The following is a 9,634-nucleotide window of genomic DNA, read 5'->3' on the forward strand; positions in this document are numbered from 1 at the left end:
TGTATCGCTTATCTCAGCTGTTTATCTTTGTAAATTTAGCAATTGGGTCTTTAGACATCGGAAACATCACTTTCGGCTTTGAGAAAAAGGGTTGGACACCTGTTTGACTTTTCATAAAGAAAAACAGTCGGATTATATTAATCTACTTTATCAAAGACTATAGCCATGTATATACTATTCCTCTTCATCTTTTCTATTTCTTGTTTGTCTCCAAGAAGGTAACACTTAATTCAAACATCTGTCCTGGACAAAAGGAATTTTAATTATCCTCCAAAGAATTGACCAAAATTGCCAGCGGGTTAAAACCCCACAAGTCCTCCAGACTCTGACCTTTGGATTTCCACAACTTCAAAACATGACAAACTCTCTGCAGCACCACCGACATGTGTATCCCTCTTACCTGCCGCACTATATCAACATGCAGCCACATGACTATCTCATGAATAAGGCGTTCATACCTTAGATCATACTGCTGAGTTGAAAGGTGACTCGCATATGGCAGTGATTGGCAAGTGTGTGTGTGTGTAAGAGAGTGTGATGGGTTTAGATCACACAAAGGGACCCATTTAGACAGCTCATCACCCTCGGCCCCTCCGTCTTCCATCAGCTAACTCACTACCCTGCGACACACACACACACACACTTGCACCATTTCAGTTCGTGCTCCCCAACATTACACAAACACCAGAATCCATCAAAGATCGCCCTCTCGAGTCCTCTGAATGGACAGAGCGGGCCAAACATGGCCCCGCCTGAGATGACTGTGTGATCACAGGCTGGGTGAGGCTCTGAACAATCCTCCACAGTGTTCGCTCACACCCGCGTCGCCACATGCATCTAAGATGTGGAGAGGGCAATGTAGCCAAATTAGACATAATGTGTGTCAACTGTATCATATTTCAAATAAATGGATTGTAAATTATAACATGAACTGTGCAGGTTCTGTTGGAGAACAGATGAAGCCTGCGTCCGATAGAGTGGTGCAATGAAGTGATGATGTCTTTTTGTAGGCCGACCCGGAAGTTAGCATCGTAAGGGCTTCCTCCACAAAAGCCAATGTGATTTTTCCAATGGGTTTTGGAATATTGCAGAAAATCGGATCTGTGGCTAAGACCTATTTATGACAAGTTTTGTTAACCTGAATAATATTTACCAAAAGCCACTACATTCATAATAGTTAGTAAATGCAAACGCCAGAAGTAAATAGCTAACGTTAGGCTATAAACTACTACATCATGGTCGAATGACTTCAAGTCAACATCGCTAAGCTAAAGGCAGACCCGCCTTCAGGGTGATGAGGTTTAGGAGTCTCACACCCCACTCGTTTGCAATCGCCGTTTCTAACACGTAAATGCTCAAGACATTTAGAAGTATGATCTTTAATCAAATATTTTACGTTTTAGAACAAAACAAGGAAATCTTGTAAGCTTGAGTTAACCACAGAACTTTTTTCCGGCATGCAATCAAAAAGTCATTTAAAAACATTTACTAGGAAGTAGGAAATGAGGGAACCCAGAAGTGCTTAAATAATAACTAATTTCCAGGTTTAGAACTAATTCCTGCAACACTTTACGTCCAGTCATCATCTTTCCACAATGACTCCGCATCTCCTGCACATGCATGCGGTCCCAGCGTTCACTGAGTGTATTTCGTGACAGGGAAAAGGACAGAGCGATCAAATGTGCGCCTCTGGCTCACTATCCGACCATCATGATGGCTGCCCGCAAGCTTTGTTATCTTTAGGGCTGTCTGTTTGTTTGTTTGTCAGTCTCAAGTGCTTTTGCAGATTTAGGCTAACGAAGTGAAGTCCCCAATTTCCCATATAAAAATCCTGGAACAACAAACAGAAATATGAAGTGTAGGCCTCCAGATGCAGGAAGATGTTTTCAGAGGATTAGGAGACTGGAGACAGATGGCTTTGCCCAAATCATGTGGCGAAATGGAGAGATTTGAACCTTTATGAGCCGGGGGATAACACTGCTGCTTTACATAAAAAAAACACATCAGCAGCGTGAGAACCATCTTCACTGTCACCATCAGGAATTATACTGCAACACTGTACGTCACATTTATTTTGGCTTGCAACTAGTTATCTACATTTTCTTTTATATAATTTGTCTATTACTTATATTTTTTCTTTTGATTCATTGTTTTAGGGATGCAAAAGATTTGCAGATTACATTGTAAATGGTAAATGGACTGTACTTATATAGCGCTTTATCCAGTCTTTAAGACCCCTCAAAGCGCTCTACATACAACATGTCATTCACCCATTCACTCCCATTCATACAGAGCAGTGTCCTTACTCTAGGAACTAACATTCATACACATGCACACACCGTTGGCCATGCAATCAGGAGCAACTCAGGGTTAAGTATCTTGCCCAAGGATACATCGACATGTTGACTGCACGGGCTGGGATCGAACCCACAACCTTCTGGTTGAAAGTAGGGCTGCTCGATTATAGCAAAAATCATAATCTCGATTATTTGTGTCAATAATTGATATCACGATTATTAAAAACGATTATCCATTTACTTTGAAAACATCCATTTATTGAACTTTTTTTTTTTAACAGTATGTATTTAACAGTTGATTACCCTGAACTTTAAGTATAATTCAACTGAAAAACCAATACAAAATTTAAATTAAAATTAAAAAAATTAAATAAATAAAATAAAATAAATAATCGTTTTATTTCGATTATGTTGTTTTCATAATCGTTGCAAGCTAAAATCGTAATTGCGATTAAAATACGATTAATTGAGCAGCCCTAGTTGAAAGACGACCGCACTCCCTCACAGCCACAGTCGCCCTGGCATTGTATGTTTAAATGTTTGTTTTTTAAAGCTTCAAATAGAAAAAATTTGACTAATGTCCATCACAAATTCACAAAGCTCAAGCTGAAGTCTTCAGTATTATTATTTTTTTGGGCCAATAGTCCATAACCCTCCAAATATTCAATTTACTATCATAAATTAACCAGTAAACTTTAACACTAGTTGATTAACCAAAAAAACGGTTGCAGAATAGTAATCAGTTAAAGGTAGGGTAGGTAAGTTTGAGAAACCGGCTCGAGATACACTTTTTGTTATATTCCATGGGATGCTCTTAACATCCCGATAGCAATGAATATCTTGCTTTGACAAAAAATCCATAAAAAATGTCATCTGTGGAAGCCGTAGTACTGTAAAAAGCACGACCAATCATTTTAGCCGGCCCGGCTAAAATAACTGGATGGCCTACCTGCCTGTCAGCCTTCCATCTGTGCACAAGCTTATCTCGTGCCCTCATTGGTCATGTGTGTGTTCGTGTGTGTTGGAGGAGGGGCTCTGTAAGGAAGTGGCAGATTTTTTCCAGCTGTGTATTTTCAAATTCTAGCGATCTCGAGCTGGTTTCTCCAAAATTACCTACCCCACCTTTAATAGGGGTGAAAATAAAATGTCAATAATAAATTATCAAAATTGTTGGTTTTTCTACTCTAGAAGTTGACTCTTTATCATTATTTTGGGCCGCAATCAACAAACATTTTACGTTTGGTCATAAAATAGGAAGAATGCCTCATGTGTGGCGTAAATAATGGCTTAACCTGTTTAGCCCTGAGCCTGTTTTTCAGGCCTCAGGCTCGAAAATGACATTCCCAGAACAAATGACCATATCTTCCCTTCTAAAAGGGTTAAATTAATAATCTTTGTTCTCAAAGTAATGATAAACCTGTGAGTTGGATGTAGAAAAGTCAGAATCAATATAGATGTTTTTTATTTTAAAGAAAATTCAGATTTTACATAGTAAAAAACTGTAAATTATAGTGTCCGTCCAAACATTCTTTTTTACTTATAGTGAAAACTACTCTTGGATGATGGGTTAGTAGACTAAAAGCTTTAGGAATCCAAAGTACAACATATAATAAGTACCCTGTATCAAGATTGATGCAAAACAAGTGAAATTTGACCTTTTTAGAGAGATTTAGCCAAAAAACCCCACTTCTGGGGTCATTTGGGTGGATTTGACCTATCTCTGGCCGCCCTTGCTCGATTTTGATGAATGAAATCTCTTTATAACCGCTAGAGCCAATGGAATCGAGGGAAAGTTATATACACACCAAAACGTTAACAAATAAGGAGTGACGCGTTACCAAAACCGGAAGCTGCATACACTCTGGTGGCTACCATTAGCAGCTAACTTTTCCGCTCCAATTTTTACATAAAAATGGAATTATGGATTATAAATAATTTCTTCAAAGGCACAGGTACATTATCAACCTATGGATCAACAGTTGTAGCATTTTTCTTTTTCGTTTTAATGCCATTGAACACGTCTTTTGACCTAATTGACAGCTACGGTGAGACGATCTGCCGTAAAAGCTCCGTAAAGGTACGTGTTGTGATGTCTGTGTTTGCTTCCCCTGTCGCAAGTTCGGATCGCTCAGTGATGATACTATACCTAAATAATCAGTGGAGTCTCAGCTTTAATCGGATATATTGTATGTGCAGCTACGATAAGTAATAAGGGTATCTTTATCTTGAATTGTGTGCCAAAGTCAGTTTGCATTTTTTCGCTCAGGGGTCATTTAGACGCTTCTTATGAGACTTGTGTTTTGTTTTGGTAAAAATGGTTCATATCTTCAGTTAGCTGAGATTCTTCCCGTTAATCTGGTGCTACACATTAATAGTTTCATAAATGTTAAGAAGCCCTGAGACATTGTCTCGAAAATAAAACGGTGGGAGGGGTCCAATGGGGGGACCGCCGTGCTTAAGAGGTTAAATAGTTTTTTTTGTCTGTCACACAATCTAAACATCCTGAATATTCCCCTAAAGTCCTTGCAATTGAGAAGCTAAAAACAAGAAAAGCTCATTAAAAAGTGACTTAATTAATCATTCAATTTAGTGTCAAATTGTGTCACTCTATTATGACTACGCCTTATTCTTTCAAAAAGTTGGAATTTGGCAAGGATCTACATTAAACAAGCTGACTCATCACTGAGCTTGTCTCTTGAGCTTTGCTGTGACCGTGTTCCCAGCCCAGACCCCTCTGTCTGTCTGTGTGGGTCTGACTGGGTCACAGAAACCATACTGTGAAAACCAGTGGCCCAACAAGCCTGTCAGCAGGGAGGAGGCTACCAGGTGGGGCAGACTGCGGAGAGCAGAAGGGGGTGAGGGAGAAGTGCCGCTTCACAAACAAGGCTCGGCCTGACCCCCGCCGCTCGATTAACCCCGAGGTCTGCGGAGCAGCGGCGCTGAGGAAAAAGCCTCAAAAAACACAACCCACCACATTCCACCAAAGCAAACAAGCAGGGCCACCCAAATTTTTCAATTAGAGCCCCAGGAGGGGGGGCAGGAAATGGATCAGTGTAGCGTTGCCCCCCGCCATCCCCCAGCCAAGCAGTGCTGACTTTGGGGAAGAGAGGGAGATACACAGTAGGCTCTCACTGAAAGTTGTTAGCATGGATGTCGACACACATGATGGAGGAGCTCAATGACAACCTATTCCTGCGACATGGCGCCTGCCTGCAACCGACCTGTCAATCAATTACTCTCATTCACTCTCTCACACAATCAATCAGTTGAACAAACACACATGGTAAGGGTACTGTTTCCTCTAAAAAGCCTATTTAAAGGAAGACTGTTACAACAATATTTGACAAAAGTACACAAGAGTAGTGATTATAGAGGCTTAGAGTCTGTTCTGTTTGAACAGTGTCTATCACAACAGGGACGACTCAAGGTTTTTAAGGTAAGTAATATCTTAGCCTAACCATAGCTCAAACAGTACTTTCTTGGATTTTGGAGTAACATAGGCTTGAAAACAAAAGAAGCTGAGCTCATGTTATTGCTGCTTACTGCAACTATATTTGGTTTGTATAAACAGGAACTTTTAGGACATAACAAAGACATTTTATTTGAATTTGATCAGCCTTACATTATTAAAGTACCTACAATTAGCTGTACGATATGTCATGTTCTTCCTCTGCAAGTTTGTTGGCACATTTGTGTTTTTATTTAGTGTGCATCGTTCCTGAAATTGCAGCGGATTCCTCCTAATGGAATTGTTTTTGGCTGTTGTAAAGTGTTTGCACCTTTCAGCCACCGTACATTTCCCATTACCTGCAGTCTAGGTAGACCTACCATGGTTTCATAATGAACCCAACATATTTATATACTGAACGTATGGGGTCCGCAAAGACTGGTCGGTGGTTTTAATTTGCCCATAAAGCCTATGTGTTTTTGATATACAATCACCGGCCACTTCATTAGGCACACCTTGCTAGTACCGGGTTGGACCTTCTTTTGCCTTCAGAGCTGCCTTAATTCTTCGTGGCATAGACTCAATAAGTTGCTGGAAACATTCCTCAGAGATTTTGGTCCATATTGACATGATAGCATCACTCAGTTGCTGCAGACCTGTCATCTGAACATCCATGATGCAAATCTCTTGTTCCACCACATCCCAAAAGTGCTCTATAGGATTGAGATCTGGTGACTGTGGAGGCTATTTGAGTTCAGTGAACTCATTGTCATTTTGAGACAATTTGAGTTTTGTGACATGGCACGTTATCCTGCTGAAGGTAGCCATCAGAAGATGGGTAAACTGTGGTCATAAAGTGATGAACATGGTCAGCAACAATACTCAGGTAGAATGTGGCGTTTAATCGATGCTCAATTTGTACTAAGGGTCCTAAAGTATGCAAAGAAAATATCCCCCAGACCATTAAACCACCACCATGTGTGTGCTTTGTAGGTATGTTTACACTTAAACATACATATCATTCCTTTAGGGAAGACTGATATCCAGTTTGCAAAACAAACCAACAAATCATTTCCATGTTAACAAATAACTTGGTTGGGTTCAGAGAATAAATCTTTGCATGACGTCAGTGGCAGTGATAAAAGGTTGGAAACTGTTTTACTTGCAATCAAATTGCTTAACAGGATATAAAGTGAACAATATAAACCAGTAATTGTTCATCTAAAATCTATGAAGCAGTGAGAAGTGATGAAAAAACGATGTTACAGTAATCTAATGTTTATTTTCACCGAAGTGCCTTTCTGAGTCACATGAGGTCACTTGATGTGATAATTTCTTTACTTTCACTCTTTCCCATCTGTATACATGAAACGTTGTTGCAAGTCTAAGCAAGGTGTTGAGTCTGCTTCATGCTCTTTGTTTTGATAGAGTACTTCAATGACAATCATTATCTCTGTGTAAGGGCAGTTATTAAATGTGTTTACATTAGAATGGATTGGACAGTGTTTATAGAAGTTGGGAGAGAAATCATACCACCTGGCAATGAGTAACCCTGCAGGTTCTCTCAAACATTCAACACATTTACTCATTTTCACAAGGACATTTTAATTGCTTAACTCAGTATGAGGGACCGGACCATGGTTAAGTTAATTTTAGGTATGAAATTATGAAAAACATTAACTCAGGTATTTTTACTAAGTTAAACACGTTTTGATCTTTCAAAGATATTTCAATAAACCTATTTTTTTTTTTATAACTTCCATGTCATGTGACCTATTGACTCAAAACAATACCAGATAATATTACAAGTATGACAACCTCTTTTTATTTAATTCCACTTTCTATTATGTATATATTTTTGGAGGATTCAGTAGTTTCTTTATTAAAAGGTCTTGCCTGCATGTCATGAATTACATCTACTGCACTGGTAAAGTTGGACACACCTCTTTTTATTATATGTTAGACCAGCTTTTTATTTGATTATTCATAAGGGCAAAACAGCTGAATTTTAACAAAAAATTAAATAGAAAAGCAAATGAACCTAATCAAATAAGAGGTGCATCCTACCAGTCTAGATTCTGTGTTCTAAGACTTTTCAAATAAAATAAATGACGATTTTGTCAGAAAAATATTCCTATTCCTTGTTTAGAGTAGTCATATCTAGTATGGAATAATACTTGGAGACAGGCAAAATATAGAAACAAGGGGGAAAGAAAGGTGAATAGAGATACATCAATTGTACGTTTTTAAAATAAAGCATTTATGATAAACAGTGATCAGAAATAAATATGACTTGAATAAGTTAAACGCTTCAAAGAGGTCTTCTGGTATGTTCGCCTCGCAAACAATACATCATAAAATAGACTGATTTGTCAATGGAGTTTGGTACAGCTAATCATATTGCCCATTTAAACGGTACAATATAACAACATTACACATTTCCAGCCGCTTTCGCTTCCATGGACATTGAATGAAACACACCAAACTACCCACTAGTGATGTTAGAGAAAGGGATATCTGCTTTGTTGACATATTTTCCATCTGACGTTAGCTTAGGCTAACGTTAACCTGTGTTTGCTAGCAAGCTCTTCGTTATTCCGGAAGGGTTTACTCTGGCTGTCATTTGTATTCTTTGTAATCTTACAAACCGCTTACATTATCACATTTGCTACCAAGACGACTTTGATTATACCTTGAGCATTTAGGAGAAAACAGGATAGAGAAATTGTAACTTACAGTTTACAGCTGTAGCACCGCAGCGACCGTTTCCTGTATCACGTGACTACTTCCGGCTTTCCGTTCAAAGCCAACGCCTTCAAAATAAAACATAACAAATGTCTGGTTATGATTTTGACCTGTTCTACGGTTCTACTCCTCCTGAAAAAACGATGACACTATACATTTAAAAATGTTTGTATACTCTGTGTCATACTATAAATAACACATTCTGAAAGTCTGAAAAAAAAAAGCACAATGGAAATAATGATACCAGTAAGCTATTTATTTAAAATGAAAAAGTAACTTAAACATTGCATTTGCTACCCTTTTCACATTCTCTAAACTTTAGCCAATCAAATTGTTTTTATACAGCCCAATATCACAAATGTCACAATAGAGCCAGGAGGTTGTTCAATCTATACAGCATACACCCTCTGTCCTTAGACCCTTGCACTGCAAAAGGAAGAACTCACCAAAAGAAACCTCACAATCAGCAGGGGAAACAAATGGAGCATGGTAAGCAACTAAGTATATTTACTAAAATAATGTATTCATGTTGAGTTTTTTGGTTATTGTAATTAACTTAAATATATCTATTTACATGTTACTTTACATTTCTAGTCCACTTTAAACATAATATTTAATTCATTTATATATGCTATATAAATCTACTATGCATAATAAACAGTTTTACCGTTGATATATTTTGCAATTTAATTTGATATTTAGAATTATACTTTCAGTTGTGATATATTATAAGATATTGATGTGCTGTGAACACTTCTAATGAGTAGAGAACTATGGTTCATCTGATTTCTGCGCAGAGATTAAATGTGGAAGAAACGATGTTGGATGTCGTTTGTGTGAGAATTATATGTCCCAGTGGGAGATTTGCTTCTTTCCTCTCCTCTCTTTTCACGGTGCATCACAGAGGTATTTCCACTTGTTCTGGGAAAGGCGCAGCATCATTAGAAATGCAACAGAGACCACCCAGGCACACACTAGAACACTGATACCATTACATTTATCTTACCAAATTGTGCAGGGCAGAAAGAATGTCCCTGATAAGGCAATGCCCAATCCCCAGGGAAAACATATTGTCCAATTAGACGGGGTAATCTGATAATTGAGGGATCAAACTGTGACTTGGGAGTTTGCACCGATGCTGATG

General features: G+C 38.4%; 1 protein-coding gene across 1 annotated transcript in view; it reads right to left on the reverse strand.

Moving 5' to 3' along the window:
• The window catches only part of exoc2 (exocyst complex component 2), a 53,708-nt gene extending 45,150 nt beyond the window's left edge, over nt 1-8,558 (reverse strand). The window contains exon 1 of the mRNA XM_034147251.1: nt 8,482-8,558. The gene's annotated coding sequence lies outside the window, so the exon portion shown is untranslated. The remainder of the gene's footprint in view (nt 1-8,481) is intronic.
• Nucleotides 8,559-9,634: the final 1,076 nt, after the last annotated feature.

Source organism: Trematomus bernacchii, unplaced genomic scaffold, assembly GCF_902827165.1.
Source record: "Trematomus bernacchii unplaced genomic scaffold, fTreBer1.1, whole genome shotgun sequence".
NCBI classification, from domain to species: domain Eukaryota; kingdom Metazoa; phylum Chordata; class Actinopteri; order Perciformes; family Nototheniidae; genus Trematomus; species Trematomus bernacchii.